This window comes from Chionomys nivalis, chromosome 20 (genome assembly GCF_950005125.1).
Source record: "Chionomys nivalis chromosome 20, mChiNiv1.1, whole genome shotgun sequence".
NCBI classification, from domain to species: domain Eukaryota; kingdom Metazoa; phylum Chordata; class Mammalia; order Rodentia; family Cricetidae; genus Chionomys; species Chionomys nivalis.
In genome coordinates this window covers 6,121,653-6,146,634 of record NC_080105.1, presented here as the reverse complement: position 1 = coordinate 6,146,634, position 24,982 = coordinate 6,121,653, and positions in this window count along the sequence as shown.

The following is a 24,982-nucleotide window of genomic DNA, read 5'->3' as shown; positions in this document are numbered from 1 at the left end:
TGTTCACAGTTGAACGGCGACGGTTTTTGGGGGGGGAAGGGGGACAGGCAGGAGATTGTCCCAAGTAGGTCTTCAGCTACCGAAACGTCGCGTGGTGCAGTCACGGGAACAAGTTTCCTATGGGTCGTGTGTGTGTGTGTGAGACAGTCTGCAGGTCACCGCGGTCCTGGATGGCGCGGGTGTCCCTGGTGCAGGCAGATCCCCTTGCCCGGGCCTCCCCGCCCCCACCCTGCCGGCGGGCGGGAAGCCGAGACCTGGAGGTTCCAGGAGCGCAGGAAAGGCAGCTCGGGCGCGCCCCGCCTCCTCCCCCAGGACTCAGCTGGGCGGACGCCGGCCTTTCCCATTTCCTGCCCGGCCCGCACCTCCTCCCCTTCCCCCTCCCCCAGCTTCCTCTCCCCGCGGCGGGGCTGGCGAGTACTGGCTGCCCGCGAGGCCGTCGGGGAGCCTGGGCCATCGAGGACAGCATCTTTTGCAGCCTCTACTCTTGGCGAGTGTACCCGCGATGCATAGGTTTCTTCCACCCTCATCTGTGTCCCCAAGGCCCAGCGCTGCCCAGGACGCCCGGTTCCCCTCCCTCAGCCACAGATCTTTGATTAAGTATCTTCACCCACACTCGGTGCTATTTATTGAGCGCCTGCTGTCTACCGGGCTCTGAGGACCCAGTGGAGACACTTTGCTATTACTCATGGAGCTGAGAGTCTGCCGCGGAAAACCGGCCACACATTCTGGGCGGTGGGGAGTGGGGGACGGGCGGCGACGAGGCGAGGTCGGCAGGGCTCCTGGAGGAGGGTGGAGGCGGGCGCAGGGAGGAGGGAGCAGGGGGCGCCCGCAACCCTGCAGGCTGCTCCAGGAGGATCTGCGGGCGGGAGCGACTGCGCCGTCGTCATGGCAACCGAGGCGCTCCCAAACACAGCTAGGAGAGTCGGGGGAGCTGAGCACGCAGGACACACACACCCAGTTTGGGCCTAGCCAGAGACTCGCCCAAACGAGAGAGAAGCAGGGTCGATACTGAAGGACGGGGAAGGGGTGCTCGGAGGCAGCAGAGCAGGGGTCAAGGATAGGTAAGGGCCGAGCAGCTTGCCTGGCGGTCTGTACGGCTGGGTGATATTTATTTCAAGCGCCACCTTGTGAGGCAGAGCTCAGAAAACCATTCCCTTGGGCCGGCGAGAGGGCTCAGCCGGTAAAGGCGCTTGCCACCAAGCTTGATGACTTGAGTTCAACCCCTAGAACCCATATGGTGGAATATGTTGCCCAATCCCGTGGCTTTCACACTCACAATGGCACCTGTGCTCACACACATATACACTGACACAGTAAGTAAATGTTCGTCAAATAAAAGCGACAGGCTGGAGGCGTTTGAAGCCTGATCCCTTTTCCCTTAGGTGTGGTAGGAACCAGATCGCCTGCTTTGTCAAGCGGATCTGCTCCCCAAAGCACGCGGAGGGCCTGGCCAGCGATCCTGGCTCACGGAAGACAAACCCAGAAGGGTAAATCTTGTTTCTTCCCTTGAGCCTCCTGCCCGAGACGGCCGCGTCCACCAGAAGAGCCGGCTCCGCCGCGCCCCGTGTGGTCGGCAGTGGCACTGCAAGGCTGCTGCTCCTCCCTCCTCCCATTCCCCCTTCTCCGTGTCCCTCCTCTGCCCTGTCCCGCAGGCCTTCTCGCCCCCTCTAGATTTCCCCTAAAGCTTTGGCTCACTAAAATTGACAGCTGGTGCCCTCCCCCGCCAGGGGCCACAGCGCGGGTGAGCGGAGCCGCGTGGACCCTGCGCCCGCACCCAGCGGCCTCAGCCCCGCCCAGCTGTGCGTAGGAGGCAGCACAGCTGGAGTGCGGCTGTGCTCGGAGACCGTTTCCTCTCCGCAGCTGTAATTATGGGTAATTTTCTAAGTGCAACACAAAAATTAAAACCCAAACACCACCGGGAAGGGAGCAACCGCAGCTGCTGCACGCGGCGTGCCGGGACTGCACTAGGGGCTGGGGCTTGGGCCTGGGGTGGAGGGAGGTCGAGAACCTAGGGCTATCTGTCCCTCAGCCTCTTGGGGTGCAGGGTTCCGAAATTCGAGGTATTGGGGACAGAAGTCTGTGTGTGGCCCGGTTCAGGAGCTCGGCGGCCCCGCTGCCCTCGCCGAGCCGCTGGGTCAGGTCCCAGCCAGCGGGCGGCTGGGGAGGAAGCCCAAGGATCGCCCTTGCCGGACCGCAGCCTAGGGGGCAGGCTTCTCCTGTGGCTCCCGCCGCCCGCCCTCCGCCTTGCTCGTGAGGACTTCTGAGCCACACGGATACTAGGACCACTGTGGGACAGGGAGACCCTTCTGGTGTGAGCCGCTCCCCGTCGTCCATTCCGCCTGACCTCGGGTCCTCAATTCAGCCACAAGCACGGGGCTTCATTCTTTGGCTGAGTCCCTCCAGCAGGCGTTGATACAGTTTGTTCTGCAGAGGAAAGAGCGGGCTCAGAGTGACAAAGCAACCTGCCTAAGGATGCCAGGGACCAGAGACTGGATGCTCATTTGAGGGTGCGTTGGTAACGCATGCCCCCCTCGCATACTCTCATTTCATATGAAAAGCACTCGATAAGTATTTGCTGAGCAAACGAACCAGCAGCCGCTGTCTCCGGGACCCCTGGGGGGTCTGGGTTTCTTCAAGGTTGTCGGGTTTCTTGCTCCCTCAAAGCAGCCAGGGGATGTGGTTCCAGATGTGGCCACGCGATGGCAGCAGAGAGGCCGCCAAAGAGCCTCTTGGCCTGGCGCATGCGCTCACTTGGGTCTCCGCAGAGAAACACAATGTGTAGGTCTCCCAAGGCGCCATCTCCAGCCTCAGCCCCCCAGGGCTGGGGTCACAGGCCAGCGCCACTAATTTGGCTGCTAATTAGCAGCTTTCCAGTCACTGGAGGGATGGTTCAGTGGTTAAGAGCACTGGTTACAATTCCAGAGGACCTGGGTTCAGTTCTCAGCACCCACACGATTGCTCATTTAACTGTTGCTAATCCCAAAGATGGGAGGAGAAAGACCACTGACCTACATCATCATGGCCAAATTAGTTAAAGCAAACAATAATTAAAACAAGATTTTTATTCCTGAAGGCAGAGGTCAGCACTGGCTGCAGGGGTGGGGTCTCTAAGTAGGGGAAACAGGCAGGGTTACAGAAACAGAACAGCACGGAAACAAAGATGTGGTTGCAAGGTAACAAGGTAGTCATAGCTTTTGAAACAGGTAAAGTCGCAAGATGGTTATCAACAACTTTTGAAACAAAGACATAGTTGCCATTATTCCTGCAGCAGGCAGCCCAGAACCATTTGAAGCTAAGGGTACAGCTGGGGCATAGCCCAGATCCTTGAGAAACAGGTTTAATTACAAACAGGAATGAGCCTACTTCCCCTTTACCACAAAATGAATTTTAAGCCCAAAAAAGAGGCAGGCTGGTTCTTCACGTCTCCCTTGGTGCCCCTGTCGAATCTTTAATAGGCTCTTAGCATTCTTTTGTTGTGATTGTATTTATTTATTTTTTATTTATTTATTTATTTATTTATTTATTTATTTATTTATTTATTTATTTATTTTGAGACAGGGTTTCTCTGTAGCTTTGGAGCCTCTCCTGGAACTCGTTCTGTACACCAGGCTGGCCTCAAACTCAGAGATCCACTTGCTTCTGCCTCCCAAGTGCTGGGATTAAAGGTGTGCGTCATCACCGCCCGGCAGGTCTTAGCATTCTTTATTGGGGGGTCACAACATTTGTAATTACTCACCCATAAATTACACCTGTGTGGTTAATAGACAAAACAAGCGTTTTAAGGCCACATCATCTTGGACTTACTATGGACTCTATATGTAGCCATTTTGACTGTTTCATCAGGGAAACCCTTGGTTGAGGACAAGGGTGACAGGGCCTCTTTTGTAGCCACTTCCATTGATATGAGGAAGCTGTTGTCAGGGTCCAGGGAGGCTGAATGCCAGGATGGCAGTAGGGCAATGGGCATTCATCAGAAGCATAGGTTACCAATCCTGCTGAAGAAACAGGGACCGACCACATCAGCTGGACTGGTTCATGTCTGCTCTCAGCAAGGCCAGGACTTTGGGGTTCTGTAGGACCCCCGGGGGCTGGCATGACGTAGATCACCTTTGGAGCAGTTTGGAGTCCACAGCTGAGGTCAGTATTGTGTCTGCCAGCGAGGGGAACTCTGCAGGGATAGAAGTTAAAGCTAGGGAACGCTCACATTTGAAGATTCCCGCTCAGGAGTAGGCAGAAGGCAGGGAAGCCCCTTCAACCTGTGAGGGGTGGGCCCACATCTGAAGACTCTCTACGCCCTGAAATATACGCTACCATTGTTTGTACTTTGTGTTGAAATTCAAAATATCTAGCAGGTGTCTGTAACATAGCCGGAGGAGACTTACACCCTGGGGTCATAGCAAAACCTATGATTTGGATTCAAAAGTATGAATGCTTTTTCTTCTATCCAGAGGGCTGGCTATAGATGGGACAGAGACATTTTAGCACGAAGAGAAGTAACTCTAAGTCTATGTGTAGGAGTCAACCAGAGGAAATTTAAAATTGTGAGCTTGTGACTGATAGCAGTGTTAGCGTCACCAGCTTACAAGAACCGCACTGGGAACCTGGAGCTCACTACCAGGCTGGCCTCGCCCCATCCTCCTGATCCTCCTGCCTCCGCTTCCTGAGTGCCTGTGCCACCATCACCCAGCTAAGTTTGAATTTTTTTAGGTTTTTTTTTTTGTGTGTGTGTGTATGTGTGTTTCATTTTTTTATTGATATTTATTGAGCTCTACATTTTGCTCCCCTCCCTGCTTCTCCCCTCCCCTCTTCAACCCTGTCCCAAGGTCCCCACGCTCCCAGTTTACTCAGGAGATCTTGTCTTTTTCTACTTCCCAAGTAGATTAGATCTATGTAAGTCTCTCTTAGGGACCTCATTGTTGTCTAAGTTCTCTAGGATTGTGGTTTGTAAGATGGCTTACTTTTCCCATTCTGTAGGCTGTCGTTTTGTCTTGTTGACCGTGCCCTTGCTTTACAGAAGCTTTTCAGTTTCAGGAGGTCCCATTTAGTAATTGTTTCTCTCAGAGTCTGTGCTGCTGGGGTTCTATTTAGGAAGTGGTCTCCAGTGCCAATGCATTCGAGTGTACTTCCCACTTTCTCTTCTAAAAGGTTCAGTGTGACTAGCTTTATGTAGATCCATTTGGACTTGAGTCCTGTGCATGTGATAGATATGGGTCTATTTTCATTCTTCTGCATGTTGAAATCCAATTATGCCAGCACCACTTGTTAAATATGCTTTCTTTTTTCCATTTGATATTTTTTGCTTCTTTGTCAAAGATCAGGTGTTGGAAGTTGTGTGGACTGATATCCGGGTCTTCTATTTGGTTCCATTGGTCCTCCTGTCTGTTCTTATGCTAATACCAGGCTGTTTTCAGTACTGTAGCTTTGTAGTAGAGTTTGAAGTCAGGGATTGTGATGCCAAGTTTAAATTTTTGAAATCTTAGCATAATAATGGCATAGAGTAACTTATATTTATATACCTAAAATCATTTTTAGAGCATCATACTTTATTTATATTTTATATCATCAGATGTTTATAGCTAAAATTATTTTTTAAATAAAATTTTATTTAGTATGTACAGTGTTCTGGATGCATGTATGCCTGCAGGCCAGAAGAAGGCGCCAGATCTCATTATAGGTGGTTGTGAGCCACCATATGGGTACTGGGAATTGAACTCAGGACCCCTGGAAGGGCAGCCAGTGCTCTTAACCTCTGAGCCGTCTCTCCAGCCCCACCCCCTTTTTTATACTAACACTAACTCTTTCCATTTTTATTTTTTTAAATTTTATTTATTTACTTATTTTATTATTGTTTTGGTTTTTCGAGACAGAGTTTCTCTGTGTAGCTTTGGAGACTGTCCTAGAACTTGCTCTGTAGACCAGGCTCAAACTCACAGAGATCCACCTGCCTCTGCCTCCCAAGTGCTGGGATTAAAATCGTGTGCCACCACTGCCTAGCATCTTAAATTATTTTTAGACCTGTATAACTTATGTAACTCTCTCGTCTCAAGTTATTTGCCAGCAGACAGATCTAAATGGTTGATTACTGAGAACAGCCATTGCAAAGCCGGTTCCATCAAACAGCAGAAGTCACACCTGAGACCTGTTTTGTTTACCCCTTAGCATGAATGAAGCCTGTTAGTATAAGATCCTGTGTGAGAGTTTACCTTTTTTTATAAGGTGACCTGATAGACTGAGAAAGGCCAGGTCTGGTTTTCTGTGTGGAGTGTTTTAACCAGGGAGCTGCTGCTGCTGAACTCAGACACTAGTGCTGGCGTCAGCGACACCAAAGATGTAAGAAAAATAATAACAGCAGGAAATAATCCAAATGGCCTAAGCTTCAGTTAATATGTCACACGTACCCAGTCCTGAGATGGTCGCACTAGGCTCCGGTGGTCTCTGTGCCTTCCTTGGGGACAATGGTTATGCATCTTCAGCGGTCCTACAGGACAGCATGGGCCTTTCGCTGCCAGACTTGGGGACTGACCTCTCGGGGATGACCCAACAGGTCCCTGGAGACAGGCGAGGCATAGGGCAGTTCTGCCCAGTGGCCAGTGTCACTACACTCCAGGTAGAGTCATTGTACCTACCTGTGTTCTTTGGAGACCACAGGGTCACTGTTAGGAGCCTCTGTCACAGTGGGGCTTTTCCCACTAAACATTGTGATCTTTGAAAACTTTTGTGGGCCATCTATTAAGTGTGCCTGATTTTAAATAAACTTTGTTTTTAGTTACTTCTAGGTTTGACCTCGAAAACATCTGTAGCAGGCTAAATAAAGCTTGTCTTCCTACCCCTCAGAAAGGAGTTACACTTTGAAAGAATTTGATCATTTATACAGTGACTATCAATGTGTGCATCTTAATCATCTTTAACCTTTCACAGCAAGCTGGTCGCTTTTATAAGACTGGGAATTTTATTCCAATTAAGCTTAGCATTAAAAATACTATAAGGCCAGGTGGTGATGGCACATGCCTTTAATCCCAGCACTTGGGAGGCAGAGGCAGGTGGATCTCTGTGAGTTCGAGACCAGCCTGGTCTACAAGAGCTAGTTCCAGGACAGACTCCAAAGCTACAGAGAACCCGTGTCTCAAAATTAAATAAATAAATAAATAAATAAATAAATAAATAAATAAATAAGAAGAAAAATACTATAAGTTGCCAGATGGTGGTGGTGCACACCTTTAATCCCAGCACTCGGGAGGCAGAAGCAGGTGGATCTCTGTGAGGTTGAGCCCAGCCTGGTCTACACAGTGAGTTCCAGGATAGAACCCTGTCTCGGAGGAAAAATAAACCAAACAAGTCTTTTTGTTGTTGTTGTTTTGCTTTGGTATTTTCAGACAGGGTTTCTCTGAGTGGCCCTGACTTACCTGAAACTAGCTCTATAGACCAGGCTGGCCTCAAACTCACAGAGATCCTCCTGCTTCTGCCTCTGCCTCTCAAGTGCTGGGATTAAAAGTGTTTGCTGCCATCACACAGCTAAAAATTACAATCCTTGAATTGAAGTTTTTTTAGGATCAAAATAAAACTTAAAATCTTAAATATAACCCGTAGGAAGACTGGCAACTTTATTTTCTGAGTCCTTACATAGCACATCTCTGCAGAATATCATTGTTAGAGTTGATCAAAATAGCTAAAGATTAATAAAGTTAACAAAGAAAAAGACTATACCTATGCGGGATTTCAGGCAGAGAGGATGCTGGGAAGAAGGCAGAGATGCCAAATAAGTCTCCATATCATTTTTTTGTGAGCTGGTGTTTATGTTCAGCTACATATGGTACCCAGTATGGGGCACCAGAAAAAGCATTTATCTGATTACTCTTCATCTGAAGGAGCAGAGCAAACTTCTCCATTTTACATAGGACCTAACTAGGGGAGTGAATGCAGTCCAGCAAAGTCCATAAATGTTCCCAAGAAACTGTGCCTGCCCTGGTCAAAGTGACCCACCAGGGTGTCCAAACAACATCTGTTTGCTTCAGATGTCCTTGTAGGTATCTGATTAACTGTTATTTTGAAATTCTTGTCTGCTGACAGTCACTGTTTTGAAATTCCCCTGTACCCCAACCAATAAATTCAAAAGTTGTTTATTTTTACCCAATTCTGAAACACCAAGGCTTGTGCCGCCTTGTTTGTGGGTTTTCCCTTTAAAAACCCTCACCCTGAGGGCTTGAGGGTCATTCTCCCCCACCTGCTGGGTCAGAGTTAGCTAACTTGTAATCCATAAACTTCAGTGCATTTGTATCAAATACCAGCTCTGTAGTGGTCTTGTTTGGGGTTTGATGCATGTGGGCACACTACATCAATAAAAACTCGGGAGTCAGATATCAGGTAAGAATCAGAATGATCAGAGAAGAGGCAGAGAAGCAACCAACAACCTCCTCTCTTTCTCCTTCCTCAGTCCAAAAAGGCTGAGGCTCTCTCTAAGTCGCACACCATTTCCTGTGTCTTTCTAGTTGTCTTCAGTGTAAGTGTTACAGCTGTGGAGAAAGGTGCCCTGGCTGTCGGGAGCCAGGACACACCTACAGCTCTGTCTTGGTGGGGAATGAACCATACCCCACTCCCCCCCACACACAGGGTTAGAGCAGTTCTCTGCAGCCCAGCTCTTCTTTGCTAAGGGTGGTTCCCTGCAGAAATGGAGCAGTGTTACTTGTCTGCCCCACTCCATTCTGGCAAAAGAAGCTCTCCTAAACCTCATTCAAGAGATTTATTGGGAGGGAGCAATCCAGGAGAGTGGGGCAACCCAGGGTGGGGAAGGGCAGCTGCCTACTGAACAGGCACAGCCTTGCATAGGGCTTCTGAGGGGCAGAGTGTTTTCAGGGTGACGATTATCAGGGTGGGAATTGGTCAGATTTCAGTCCCTGATCCTGGACAAACTCAGAAATTGGCTGGATTTAGTGCTCAGGGATTGGTTGGTTTCACGCTCAGTCACGGGCAGAGTGTGTTTCTCCTCCAAAACCTCTGTTAGCTTTGGTCAGTTAGGAGCTAGTTTCACCCTCTGATTCAAAGCAAATTTTATTGTCAGTCTTGGTGGTGTCAGAAAATGATGAAAATCTCACACAATAGCCGGGAGGTTGTGCGCTCGAGAGGCAGAGGCAGGCAAATCTCTGTGAGTTTGAGACCAGCCTGGGCTACAGAGAGATTTCCAGACTGGCTCCAAAGCTACAGAAAAACCCTGTCTAAAAAAAAAAAAAAAGAGACGTATTCTCGGCTGCCTCCCTACATAACCCATGTGCAAGGAACCCCTCACTGCAGGCTTCTTAAGTGTTGGGTTTACCTGGGAGTGGTAGGCCAGGCCAACTTCCCCCCACTCTTGGAATGCCTGACATGCCTGATGTCACTTGCATGACCTCTCCAAATCCTCAGCTTGGACCCCAGTACCATGAATGTCCTTTTGGTTCTTTGACTCTGTTGTGTAGCCAAGGTGATGAAACCCTGCCAATGGATGGTTAGATGCTGGGCCGCTCCAATTTTCTAGGCCCCAGTGTCACCAAGGGAGGTCAGAAAAAGAAGTGGTGGCTCTGGCTGAACTCCAGAGGAGTGTGGAACATCTCCCGGTACCTTGGACGAGGAAATGCTAGGCCTGCTATACCCTCCCCGATCCCCCAGATCAGGATCCCACAGAGCAAGAAACCAGATCTCACAGAAAAAAATAAAAGCTTCCAAGATGGGCAGTGATGACACACACCTTTAATCTCAGCACTCACGAGGCAGAGGCAGGAGGATCTCTGTGAGTTCAAGGCCAGCCTGATCTACAGAGCAAGTTCAAAGACAGCCAGGACTGCACAGAGAAACACTCTCTCAAAAAAAAAAAAAAAAACCCAAAATAAATACATAAATAAAACCTCCACGACCTGCCAGCAGAGGTCCCCAAAGAAGGGAGATGCTTGTGTTTTCCTGGTTTTGATGTGGCTGTTACTCAGGCAGCCTGACAAGAGGAAGGCATGTCTCAGTCCTCAGAGTAACTCCGTAGTACAACCCTCTGAACAGCAGCTCCTCAGTATCAGAGGCCCAGAGGGAAGGAGCCAGTTTCTGGCTTTCTGAATTTGGGTTGTTGTCTTGGTCTCACTGGGGCCTCTAAATGTTAATCCCAAAAATGGGAGGAGAAAGGTCACTGAACCAGATCATCATGGCCAAATGAATTAACACTTGCTCTGCAGAGCAGATTGGCCTCAGACTCAGAAATCTGTCTACCTTGGCTTCTTAAGGGCTTGTATTAAAAGTGTGCTACCACAGCCTGGCTTTAATGCAGGATACTTATTTGTGTACACAGACCGCCTCCCCTTAATGCAGGTTCAAGATGTCCGCACTGGGTGTGTGGAGGAGAAGACTTTTAGACTGTAGTGCATAGGGTGGCAGGTTTCCAAACGGGGTACTTGGCAGGCAAAACAGGTAGGGTTAAAGGAGCAGAAAGTAAATCTAACAAGATAGTCCCTCCAGAAACAAAGATGTGGTTGGTTACAGGGTAACAAGGTAGTTATGACAAGGCAGTAACAGCTGGTTGTATAACCTTTTGTAACAAAGCAGGTTTACAAGATGGTTATAAACTGATATATAATGTCCGTTTGTATATGTGATGCTTTATTTGGTTAATGAATAAAGCTGTTTCAGCCAGTGGCTTAGCAGAGTAATGCTAGGCAGGAAATCCAAACAGAGATATACAGAGAGAGTAGGTGGAGTTGGAGAGTGTCTGCCAAAGGAGGACACTTACCAGTCGGTCACAGCCTTGTGGTGATACATAAATGAATAGAAATGGGTTATTTAAGATGTAAGAGCTAGCTAGAAATATGCCTGAGATATTGGCCAAACAATATTGTAATTAAAATACTTTCGGTGTGATTATTATGGTCTGGGTGACCAGGAAATGATTGAGCAGTTTTTGCATAGAAAATGTCACGCCAACATGGGGCAACTATGTTTACATAAAACCTGAGAGAAGTTGGGAAGGAATTCTAACACAAAGGAACAGAGTTAAACACAGTTTCTTAGTAGCAGTGTTCTCCAGGCGGGCCCTGTCTGGTGGCAGTGAGCAGGTGTGACTCCTTTTAAAGAAGGCTTCCTGATTCGTCCTTGTTGCACAAACAACTCTGGCTCTTTTGGAAGGTCCTGCACTTAAATGGGGTTTGTGAGCTGTAACATAACTCCTGCTCTACACGCTACATGCTATGGACAGTTCACGAGTCGGGCAAGGGCCTGGAAATTGAAACACACACACATACACACATACACACACACACTGGGACATGGGTAAAGCCAAGAATTCCCCTTTACTGTGTTCCAAGGCAGCTTATATAGGGTCTCATTGACTAAATAGCCACGCCTTAACTCTTAGCTGCAAGCCCACCAGAAATCACTCCCCTGCCATCAGGAACTCCTGAGGGTCTCGTGCTCAGAGCAGCTGCAGGCACAGGAAAACAAGTTGTTCACTCCAGCAGGCAGAGGTTCACAGGAAATTCAGGGTCTGGGGGTCCACAGTCCCCAACAGTGAGCAGCGTGCTGCTAGTGGTTTAACAGTGATATAGACCCACTGTATCCCTGGAACTGGGGCAGTGAGCGTGGCTTGCAGAGCTGGTTGTAACGTACCTCCACCATGTTGAATGAGGTGGAGCCAATTAGTCCTGGACATGCTGCTTAGCCTTTTAAGAAGCGCTCCCAGTCAGAAAATGATTACAGAAACACAATAAAGACAGAGTCAAACAGAAATAAAACTCTGAACAGGTCAAAGGTGTGTTTTAAAAATGTACATAGGCTTGGGAGACAGAGGAAAAAGAGTATAGACGTTTATAAAAAGAAGTAAAAGCCGGGCGGTGGTGGCGCACGCCTTTAATCCCAGCACTCGGGAGGCAGAGACAAGCGGATCTCTGTGAGTTCGAGGCCAGTCTGGTCTACAAGAGCTAGTTCCAGGACAGGAACCAAAAGCTACGGAAAAACCCTGTCTCGAAAAATAAAAAAAAAAAAAAAAAAAAGTAAAGTCTTTAAAGAGTCAGTAAAAGTAAAATAAAAGAGTACAGGCAGTCATAGATTAAAGGAGTAAAGAAAAATAAGCCATGTAAACATGGGAAATCCACGGAAAATCAGGATTATGCATATTATTGTGTTTTCTTTGAATTTTTCATTGCAGAGGCATATTTGTTCTGGAGGCTGCTAGGTTAAACAAACATAAAGATATCTTGACTTCAAAATTTGGCTCTAAGGATATGTTACTTTGGAAAAGAGGCTCTGCTTCTGCTCCCACAGAAGATGGGAGCCTGTGGAATTCTTCCAGACTGATGTGGTTTGATGGACCAACACCCCCTCAAAGGCCACCATGAACTCTAAAAATCTTCACCCAATAAACAGCAGGAAGCAGTTTGGAGAAAACTAAGCCCAAATTCCGAAATATTGCTTAGAAATGTTTGTATTCATTTAAAGGGGGTTGATTATAAGTGATTAATAGTCACAGTCAATTTCTTAAAACTAAATAGGGAGGATATGATATAGAGACAAATAATTTGCATTGGTATAAATCTTGGTTATTGATACAAATTTAAGGTTGATTTTGTTACACTGTGTATATATGTTTCTGCTTTTGTATAAGTTATTCTGTTTGTACAGCTCATTTAAAAATGTAATGTATAGTTAAGAAATATATATTAGAAATCCATTCCCAGAAGCCAACCCAGTCCCGGGACACTGGTGGATCAGGATTGAGCCAGTGACCAGATCCAGAGTCAGCGATCTCTATCAGAACAGGTCCAACTCCAAGCCAGGGCCTTCTGCAGGAGGGGATCCAGACCAGGATTTATTTAAGGTCAAAGCCAGTAACCTAGGCCAAAGTAACCCTGAGACAGCAAACTCCAAGGGAGCAGGAGCAGAGCACAGGAGCACCGAGCTACCTCCAGGAACAGGAGTACCCAATGGGGTAACTAGAACTGTGACACTGACTGCACCATGAGGAATCTGAGCTTTGGATTCACTGGCACCTAGAAGATTATTCAACAGAATCTCAGACAGTCCCAACGACATCTATTAGAGGAAAAGATGAGTAGAAAAGGTAAGATCACATGCAACACAGCAAAGAGCAACACAACAGCAGTAAAACCCAAAGACCCTACAACAGCAAGACCTGAACAATGAAATATGGATGAAGCAGAAGAAAATGATCTAAAAAATAATTTCAGGAGAATGTTTGAAATTCTTAAAGATGAAATAAGAAATTTCCTTTAAAAAATTGAGGCAAAAACAAACAAAGAATTGGAAGACACCAGGAAATCACTTAAAGAAAACTAAGAAAAAGAAATCAAACATATGAAAGAAACTATTCAGGACTTGAAAACTGAAATATAAAAAATAAAAAAAAACACAAGCCAAGGGAATTCTAAAAGCTGGAATGTAGACGTAAGTCACAAAACAATCCCATACCAGTTTGGAATTATGATTAATAAAAGGGTTATTTATTTAAGGGGGACGCTTACAGATCACAGTCCACCAGGAACAGAGTCTAGCAGCCGGAAGCGGGAACCGGAAGCCAGAGAGCGAGAGCAGAGCTACTGCTGCTTTTTAAAGCAAAAGAGACCACACCCTTTGTATCTTTGTATCTTTGTAAGTGGGCTGGTATCTTAAAGGCTATTGGCTGAAGGAGCGGAAGGAGCTCCCACAGCACCTCCCCCTTTTGTTTAAGTGAGAGAGTTCCAAACCTGATACAAAACTATATACACTAGGAACAGATATCAAGTGTAAGATTAGAATTACAATCAGCATAAACAATATTAAGCAAGGAACATATGCTAAATGTTTTAATAAACATTCTATCCCAAGGAGTCTAAGTCTTGTGTTGGAAATGGCTTGGCTAGATCATAAGAGGACGGTAACTACGACTGTCTAATCTTCATATTGAAGGCCTGAGGAGGGAGATAATATTACTTGAGCAGGCAGGAAGTGCAATCAAGCAGCTTCCAAAGTGAGCAGTATATGACAGAGAGAATTAGCTACCTGAGCAATCACCCAAAGTCTCATTTTGCAATGTTGAAGCAACCAACTTTGGCTATGGCCTAGCATAACTGATAGGTCATTTTCAGAGGTAGGAAAATTTTCAACACCGTCTTATCCTGTATTCGCAAGATTTGACAGTCCTGCTTATCTATTTCCAGATATCATGCAACTTGTCAGTGGTTGAAGCATTGTAAGTTCCTTGCCCAAAGGTCAATTTTGCCAAGAAGAAAACAAGCTCCAAGTGGAGTGTCTTTGGTGCTCAACATTCTCTTGGGAATAGATTGGTGCTGTCAGAAGCAATCATGTCTCATGTCAACAGAACCCTAAGTTATTTAAATACCATGTTCCACAGATCCTTGAAGTGGTTGAAGATTACCTATATAGGCAGAATCAATCTCTATGTATCTAAAGAACCTAATTGATCTGACTGTATGTACAGCAAGCATGAACAACTATTGACCTATAATAATTAATACCTGTATAATTTGAAGAATAAAAGTTCATGTCAGAATATTAAATAACCTGTAAACAAATGTGCAACAAATGAGGACAATGACCTCAAAATATAAGCAATATATAAGTATCTTGATCAGAGGTAGAAGTAATATATAATGCAATATGAAAATATATCCTAAAAGTTGTATCAATATACAAAACGTCATAAACAGAGATAATAACATACATATATACAACTTGACAAAATAACTTTGTATAGGTGTACAAATAATGTAAAAAAAAAAGTAACAAGGGCTGAAGAGATGGCTCAGTGGTTAAGAGCATTGCCTGCTCTTCCAGGGGTCCTGAGTTCAATTCCCAGCAACTACATGGTGGCTCACAACTGTAGCATGCCACGGCGCTCTGCGCACCACGGCGCTGTCAGCTGTCATGTTCCGATGTAGCGCGCCACGGCGCTCCTTGCACCAGGCGCTTTGCGCACCTCGGCGCTGTCAGCTGTCATGTTCACAGGGTCTGGCACTAAGCCCGTTACCGCCATTTGCTAGTGTCCCTAGTAGTAAACAACTTCTGTGCACACTCGCTACCGGCCCAAGAGTGGTTTGAATCCACCTATCAATTGCTCACACGTCTTGCTCACGCAATTGCATCAGTGTGGGCCGAGCCAATCAAGCAATGACACATCATAGGCGGACCAGGCACTGTATATATTCCCCGCGCGGTTGGGCTCGGGGTCTTTTCGCCTCCATCTTATCTTCAGTCTTCTGCGCTCCAATAAAGTACGTTCCAAGAAGAATCCTGTTGTGGTCGTCTTCTCTGCTGGCAGAGTTGCGCGCCGCACACAACCATCTGTAGGGAGGTCTGGTGCCCTCTTCTGGCCTTCAGGCATACAGACAGAATATTGTGTACATAATAAATAAATAAATAAATATTTTTTTAAAAGTAACAAATATAATTTGAACTTGTATCAATATACAAAAACGATACCAACGTAAATTATCCATAAATAATAGCTCACAAGTATTCACTCTATTACCCACTATTACTGCCCCCACCTTTTCTTAACATAGTTTTCACCCCAACCCTCTATCTAGTACAAGTAATAATCAACAACCCCTAAACAGTGCTCCCAACCCTATGGAAAACTATTTTTGGGATGGGGGCTTCATCTTCTAGAATTGTTTCCCGCTGTCATGGGGGCGATGTTCTCTTGATGGGATCCTGCAAAAGTAAAGCGCTGGTTGAGTTTCAAAATTACTGTCTAGTAGCTGCAAACAATTCTGAGCAGTTGATAGATAGGGTTGTTTTTTTTCTTTTCGAAGTTTTTATTTGGAGTCCTGGCCAGAATGTCATGAGAAGGTGAACCATCATTTCAGCAGCTGGTACCCCCAAAAAAAAAGCGGTCTTGTGTTAGCACCGTCAGCATCAAGATGTCATCTCAACTAGGTGGAGATGTTGCTGTGGGGCCCCATCTTCTTCCTGGAAACTTCAAAGATTACTGCAGACAAAGGATCTGTAGGAAAATCTATTGTTCATCATGGAAAACTTCAACATCATTCATATGAACATACATTCAATGAAGAATATGATAGAGACGAAAAAGGCATGGAGAAAGTAAAAATTTTTCCTGAAGTCTTTCTTCTGTTCCATAGCAGAAGGCTCCTGAATATTTCTTTTAACAACAGGCTTGGATTTAGACAAGTACAGAGCCATTGTCCAACTCCAAACCAGGTGAATATATATAGTGGGTGTGGGTGTGTGGGTGGGTGTGTGGGTATGGATGTGTGTAAATGTAAGTGTAAACAGTACCTGGACTCATAAACCATATTCTGTTTTCTAGATGCTCCTTAGTGGATAGTTATTTTTTCTTCTGTCAGCATTCAAACATCCAGGGTCTCTTGAATTTTTGATGATGTGTATTTTCCTGCAAAGATAAGAGCAGACCCTGCCCCAACCCTATTTGGCTTTCCTTACCACCTGTATGGTTGTCACCATTGTGGATGAGCTGTCATTTTTCTGTTTCAATAGGTTTCTCCTTTTCAAAGCGAAACTTTATTAATTTTGATGGTATCCATAATTTTTCTTCTCCTGTGCAAACAAGAGTGAAACCCCTTCCCCAATGTAGCACATCTCCTAGTTTGCATTGTAAGATCAACACATCCTTGAAAAATCATGGTTGATTCAATTCAGCCTCTCTGCTGCTGTTGTTCCTTTCTCATTACCGTTAAGAAAATTCAAAGTTAATAAAGCATTATGCAATCTATTTCTGGGTGTATTTTCTGTCCCTTTCTGTTTGTTCAGCATATCCTTTATAGTACAATTTGATCTTTCTATAAATGCCTGACCTGTAGGATTGTTTGGTATACCTGTAATGCACTTTTTTATTATAATAAGCAAAAATCCATTTTATTTTTTTAGATACATATGCTGGACCATTGTCTGTCTTTATTTGTGCAGATATACTCATGATGGCCATAACTTCTAATAAATGCATGATTACTGAATCAGCCTTTTCTGAGCTCAGGACAGTTGCCCATTGAAAACTGAATATGTGTCTATGGTGTGGTGTACATATTTTAATTTACCAAATTCCATAAAGTGGAACACATCCATCTGCCAGATTTCATTCCTTTGAATACCCTTAGGGATACTCCCTGCAGGCAATGGTGTTTGATTATAGAAAGAACAAATAGGGCATCTCTTTATAATCTCCTTAGCTTGTTGCCATGAAATAGAAAACTCTTTCTTTAAACGTTTGCTATTGATGTGATTTTTTAATGAAATTCTGAGGCCTGCAACACACTTCTAATCAATAATTGATCGATTTCTTCATTACCTTGTGCTAGAGGACCTGGCAGACCTGTATGGGATCAGATGTGTGTTATGTACATAGGGCAAAGCCTATTCCTGATTATGTCTTGTACCTGGATAAACAATGAGGTTAGTTCTGTATCATCAGGTACAAATTCAGTGGCTTCAATATGCAAGATAACTCTTTCTACATATTGTAAATCAGCAACTATATTGAGAGGTTCTTTAAAAATCCCTTAGCACCATAAGGATGACATATAATTCTGCCTCCAGGACAGAATTATAAGGGCTTTGTTCCACCTTACTCAATTCTTCTGATTTGTAACCAACCTTCCCTGATTTATTTGCATCAGTATAAAACGTATGGGCTCCAGTTATTGGAGTATCACATACAATTCAGAAAAGAATCCAAGAAATTCTCTTTATAAGGTTAAGTCTACCGCATTTGGGACAACTGCTATAAATTTCTCCCCAAAAATTAGCACAACTCCTTTGCCAGGGTTCATTGTCTTCCCATAACATTTTTATTTCTTCAGTAGTGAAAGGCACTATAATCTCTGCTGGGTCTATACCTGCTAGTTGACAAAGTCTCAGTTTACCTTTTGTAATTAATTCAGAGACTTTTTTTCACATAAGTTTTTAATTTTTTACTTGGTTTATGTGGTAAAAAAAGATTCATTCTAAAATAATATCTTCCTTCTGCATTAAAATTCCCCTAGGAGAAATTCTGGAAGCCAATATTGTTGAAGGAGCTGCGGGCCACTTCCTGCCTCCCAGCTCCTGGCCATTGGCTAGCTTTAGACCCGAAATAACAACACACAAACTGTATTCATATCAACACTGCTTGGCCCATTTCTATCGATGTGTGTAGCACCACGAGATGGTGACTTACCAGGGAGATTCTAGCCTGCGTCCATCTTGGGTCGGAGCTTCATGGCGTCTGCCCCAGAGAGGAGAGCTATGGCGTCTGAGCTCACTTCCTCTTCCTCCCAGCATTCTGTTCTGTTTACTCCACCCACCTATGTTCTAACCTATCAGGCCGAGCAGTTTCTTTATTAATTAATCAATGAAAGCAACAGATTGATATGACACTCCCACATCAAATATGACTAAAATACAACTAAGATTTGGGTTCACCCTATCCACATGTGCCTCCTGTAATTTTTTCTCAACCATTGTCAGTTCCTTTTCTGTTTCAGCTCTTAATTCTCTGGAACTATTCAAATATTTGTCACCATCTAAGGTTTTGTTTAAATGAACTATTAGATCACGTGTTATCCCAACAGCTGGTCATAGACTGGAAATGTCTTTGAAAGCCATTAAGAGCCTGTAATCGGTCTCTCCTAATTTATGCCTTTTGTGTTCTAATTTTCTGTAAGTCTATTCTTTTTTTTTTTTTTTTTTTTTTTTTGAGACAGGGTTTCTCTGTAGCTTTTGGTTCCTGTCCTGGAGCTAGCTCTTGTAGACCAGGCCTGAACTCACAGAGATCCACCTGCCTCTGCCTCCCGAGTGCTGGGATTAAAGGCGTGCGCCACCACCGCCCGGCTTGTAAGTCTATTCTGTAACCTAGATAATTAACAGAATATCCTCTTTGGATATTTCCAGGAACAATTTGTAATCCCCATTTAGTCAAGACTATCATTACTTCTTCAAACATCCTTTCTAAAGTATCTATATTTGAATCAGATAACAAAATGTCATCGTGTAATAGTAAATTATAGACTTAGGAAATTGCTTATGAATTATTTCCAATGGCTGACTGACAAAGTATTGGCACAGGGTGGGGTTACTGAGCATTCCCTGGTGGAGGATAGTCCATTGATATCTTCTAGTAGGCTGAGAATTATTATAAGTAGGCACTTAGAAGTAAGCAAACTTTTCTCTATCCTTTTCTTGTAAAGGTATAGTGAAGAAACAATCCTTTAAATCAATAACTATGAGAGGCCATCCCTTTGGTAACAGAGAAGGCAGAAGAATTCCAGTTGTAGAGGGCCCATAGGTTGAATAACCTTGTTGACATCTCTTGGATCTGTCACCATTCTCCATTTTCCAGATTTATTTATAACAACAAATACAGGAGAATCCCAAAGGCTAGTAGATTCTTCTATATGTCAACCATATAGTTGCTCTTGTACCAGCTGTTTTAAAGCCTCCAACTGTTCCTCAGCTAGAGGCCACTGTTTAACCCATATTGGTTTCTTAGTTAACCACTTTAAAGGTAGGGCTGTTTGTACCTCTGAAGGTTATCAATCGCTTTGTGTTCTTGTACAGCCTGAATGGCTGGTGTCCATCGTCTATAATATCTTGTAATATTTTTCTCAGAAACATAAGTTTTTGGGACTACAGAAATGTTAATCTGGGTGCTTTGTTTTACACGAGATAGGGATTCAATTCCCAAGAACTAAACATCTACCTCTTGTAAAGCTATTTCGGATGCCAAGATTCTGGAGTAATGATACTTACATCTGCACCCGTGTCTAATAAGCCTTCAATAAAAATGCCATTTATACAAACTCTTAGCTTTGGTCTTTGATCGTTAATAGAAGTCTGCCAAAATATACGTTTCCTCTGTCCTACTGGATTTTTTGACTCATCCTCCAAATTTAACATTCAGACCAGCATTGCTTTTTACAGCAGGCATTGGATTTTTTAATTTTCTTGGTGAGACACATTCTCCACTGTAACTGGGAATGACTGGGCCACTTTTGGCTTGGGGGCCTGCAAGTGGCTCCTCAAGGATTTTCTGATGGTTGCTTTTTCTGTCTGTTGTTGACCTGCATTCATTGGCTCAATGTCGGCCTTTACCACACCTTCTACATATACCTGAAGGCCAAGGCCTCCTATTTTTGCCATTCCCAGAGGAGACATTATTATAGAATATTATTCATTGTCTACAAGCCCTTCTCTGATGTTCTATTCTACCACAATTAAAACATTTGGCAGTTTGATGTCTCCTTATTACTTTGGAAATTGCTTCTCCTACCTAAGATTCATCATTAAAGTCAAGTGTCTCAACATTCATTGTATACAGAATCCATTCATCTATAGGTGCTGATCTAAACCTTAAAGGCCTAATTATCTTTTTGCATTCTAAGTTTCCATTTTCAAAAGCCAGAGATTCAAGTATTATTCGTCTAGCTTCTGGGTCTGTTACTCCTATTTGTACAGCCTTAATTAATCTTTTTTTTAAAAGGGTTTCTCTTTTTTTATTTATTTATTATGTATACAATATTCTGTCTTTGTGTATATGTCTGCAGGCCAGAAGAGGGCACCAAAACCCTTTAGAGAAGGTTTGAGCCACCATCTGGTTGCTGGGAATTGAACTCAGGTCTTTGGAAGAGCAGACAATGCTCTTAACCCCTGAGCCATCTCTCCAGCCCATAATTTTTTTTTTGTTTTTTTGAGACAGGGTTTCTCTGTGGTTTTGGAGCCTGTCCTGGAACTAGCTCTTGTAGACCAGGCTGGTCTCGAACTCACAGTGATCCACCTGCCTCTGCCTCCCAAGTGCTGGGATTAAAGGTGTGCGCCACCACCGCCCGGCCTTAATTAATCTTTGTAAAAAAATCTGTAAAGGATTCTTTCTGTCCCTGCCTAACCCTGGTATATGATTCAACCCTTTTCCCTAGTTCTTAAATCCTTTCCCAAGCATTCAAGGCTGCTATGTGGCATAGGAACAATACTTCTTTGTGGTAAAGAGCTTGAACCTGTGGGTCAGCATACGATCCTTCGCCAAGAATTTGATCTTGGGAAACCTCAAGACCTTTAGCTTTTCCCTGTTGTTCTGTACGTTTGGATTCTTCTCTGAAATAAATTCCAAACATCAGTGAAGGTCCATCATCCAGGACTGCTAAAACTAACTGAAAAATGTCATGGGGGGTTGCCATGATGTTAGAACCCAGGTCTTTATCTTCTCCTTAACAAATGCAGAATGTAAGCCATAAGTTACAACAGCTTGCTTACTTTCTTTTAGATCATTCCTATAGATATCCATCTACCTTCTTTGGCTTCCTTCCAGCCTTTAGAAGTTGATTCTTTGTCAGAGTAAATTACAGGGTAGAATGCTAACACCCTGGGGAATCCAGTTCTGACAGCACTGGTGATGTTGCATCCTGTCCTTGTGCCTTCTTCCCTGTTCATCAGCTCCAATAATTTCCTCAATCATTTCAAACCTTTTTATCATCGTTTTTGGTAAAGCCTGAATCTACTGGCCTGTATATATTTCTAGTGATTTCATGGAGGCAGCAAGTCTTGGGTCTTCATTCTGCACCTGTGATTCCAAGGTTTTAATGTTCTCCTTTAAAGATAACATCTCCTTCTCGGACTTTTCTTTTTTATTTATTTATTTATTTATTTATTTATTTATTTATTTATTTATTATGTATACAATATTCTGTCTGTGTGTATGCCTGCAGGCCAGAAGAGGGCACCAGACCTCATTACAGATGGTTGTGAGCCACCATGTGGTTGCTGGGAATTGAACTCAGGACCTTTGGAAGAGCAGGCAATGTTCTTAACCTCTGAGCCATCTCACCAGCCCTCGGACTTTTCTTGAATATCATGTAGATTGCCATCCTGGAGGTACATTCTGACTGTTAATTTATCAAAACTTTTTGATAACTTTTGAATGTCAAATTCAACAATATAAATTCTTTCAGATAACTTCCTAATGCCCTTAGATATGGAGTCAATTCTTTAATCCCAGCACTTGGGAGGCAGAGGCAGGCGGATCTCTGTGAGTTCGAGACCAGCCTGGTCTACAAGAGCTAGTTCCAGGACAGGCTCCAAAACCACAGAGAAACCCTGTCTTGAAAAATAAAAAAAAAAGAAAAAAAAAAAGAAAAAAAAAAGAAAATGGAAAGATCTCCCATGCTCTTGGGTAGGCAGAATTAACATAGTAAAAATGGCAATCTTACCAAAAGCAAGCTACAGATTCACCAGAATGCCCATCAAAATCCCAGCAAAATTCTTCAAAGACCTCCAAAGAACGGTACTCAACTTCACATGAACAAGCAAAAAAAAAAAAAAGAAAACAAAAAAACAGGATAGCCAAAACAATCCTGTACAATAAAAGGACTTCTGGAGGCATCACAATCCCTGACTTCAAACTCTGCTACAGAGCTACAGTACTGAAAACAGCCTGGTATTAGCATAAGAACAGACAGGAGGACCAATGGCACCAAATAGAAGACCCGGATATCAGGCCACACCTGTTCCAACACCTGATCTTTGACAAAGAAGCAAAAAAATATCAAATGGGAAAAAAAGAAAAAATACACAGCAGAAAAAAATAACGACAGCTTGAACTTTGCAGGAAAAATTCATGGAGCTAGAAAACATTATTTTGAATGAGGTAACCCAGACACAGAAAGACAATTATCACATGTACCGACTCATAGGTGGTTTTTAAATAAAGCAAAGAAAGCCATCTTACAAACTACAATCCCAGAGAAATTAGACCACAATGAGGACACTAAGAGAGACTTACATAGATCTAATCTACATGGGAAGTAGAAAAAGACAAGATCTCCTGAGTAAACTGGCAGCATGGGGACCTTGGGGGAGGGTTGAGGGGAGAGGGGAAAGGCAGGGAGGGGAGCAGAGAAAAATGTAGAGCTCAATAAATATCAATAAAAAAGAAATATAGATTAATAGATGGTGATCTATAATAGTCAAACTGCAGTCAAATAGTTAGGTTTTTCAGATGGACAGAGATATATTTCAGATGGATAGGTGTTCTTCAACCCTTCTAAAGACCTACAGAATATGCTATTTAAAATGTCTTAAGAACTTAGTCTTTTCTTGACAATGAGACATGCATGCTTCTGGCAGCACCAATTACTTCAGAGATGTTGATGGGCATTGAAGAAACTTTGTATGGAATTTGCTTCAATGTGCCAAAGTTAGCCATTTAGGCAAGAAATTGCTCTTAGCTGGACTGCTTGATGGTATGTTGTATGAACTGGACACTCAGGACTCACAGAAAAGTAACTACTTAAACTTGTCAAAAAGATGAGACAGTTCTTCAGGGTTCCTGCTTCATGAAAGAAATTGCCAGGCATTCTGTAGGACACAGAAGAAAGCAACTGATGAACTTTGCCAGTACAAAACATGGAAAAATCTGCTGGATATTATAGGCCTGTAGACTGAAAATGGATGCCCTGACATTATAGAAGAACTTTGGGTGACTGTCCAGGCAGGAAGATGTCTCAGTCATTTCTAGAACTTTGGAGTTGCATACGATGTACTTCCTGTTTACTTAGGTAATATTATATCCTTCTGGTCTTTGAAGGAGTTGAAAACAGATAGCTATAGTTATAGTTTTCCTTAGTTATGATAAAAGATAAATTAGATATGAAACTTGAGACTCACAAAGAAATATTGTAACTGTAATTCTTGCTTGATACCTGTTTTGTTATATGTAATTTTACTATGTTGAAGTTAAAAACCTTCCTTTTTATTTAGACAGAAAAGGGGAGACGATGTCTGATGTCTTTCTGTATATGTGATGCTTTTATTGGCTAATGAATAAAGCTGTTTCAGCCAATGGCTTAACACAGAAATCCAGGTGGGAAACCCAAACAGATAGAGAGAGAAGGCAGAGTCAAGGAGATGACACGTAGCCGCCAAAGGAGAAAAACACCTGCTGCTAGGGCACAGCCTTGTGGTGATACATAGATCGATAGAAATGGGTTAATTTGAGATGGAAGAACTATCTAGGAATACCCCTAAGACACTGGCCAAACAGTGTTGTAATTAATGTGGTTTCTGTGTGATTATTCGGGTCTGGGCAGCTGGGAAATGAATGGGCCCTCTCTGCCTACACTAAACAACTTCTTGTGACAAAGGCATGGTTGCCATTCCTGGAACAGGCAGAGCCATTTGTAAAGGTTACATGTGGGTCGTAGGGCAATCCTTGAGAATCAGCTTTAATTATAAACAAGAACCAGCCATTTCTGTCTTTACTATAAGATGGATTTTAAACCCAAAATGTTCATAACTCCAGTTCCAGGGAATCAAACAGTTTCAAAATAAAACAAAATATCGTGATCAACCAAATGATGGAGATTTTGCTGCATCCAGTAGGTGCTCAATAAATGTTGGTTCTTTCCAGACACACAGCAAAAAATCTAGAGCCATGGCATGGCCTAGGTAATTGCTTGCCCAGCATGCACCAGGCTCGGGGTCCCATGTCTACCTGTCAACTACAGTTGTGGAGGGGCCCTTGTGTCCCTCATTCTGTTGACTGACAGGTGAGAATCCAGTGGTTGCTGAGAGCTGGGACACTGCAGCTCTCGAGTCTGATTATCGTAAGCTACGTGGCCCCTAAATAACGAGTTCTTGTCCCCTCCTGTGCGTAACTGCACAAACAGGGCCCTGATGTCCACCATCCCAAAGGCTCAGGAGCCATATGTGTCTGGAGAGATAGTTCAGCCATTAAAAGAAGTTGCTGATCTTGAGAGGAACCACGTTCTGTTACCAATCCCCAATGACTTGCGACAGTCAGATACACCAGCACCTGGGGGTTGGGATTGTTCTTCAGGGGTTCCTGGGCTTCACACACTCACCACACATATAAATTTAAAAAAAAAAAAAAACTTTTTGAAAAGGCTGAGGCTCACTGGAGCCTGAGAATAACAAGAAAAGGACTCACTTCGCGGGTGCAGAACACGCTGCAAACTTCTGGGTTCACACAAACTATCCCCTGGGAATCCAGGCA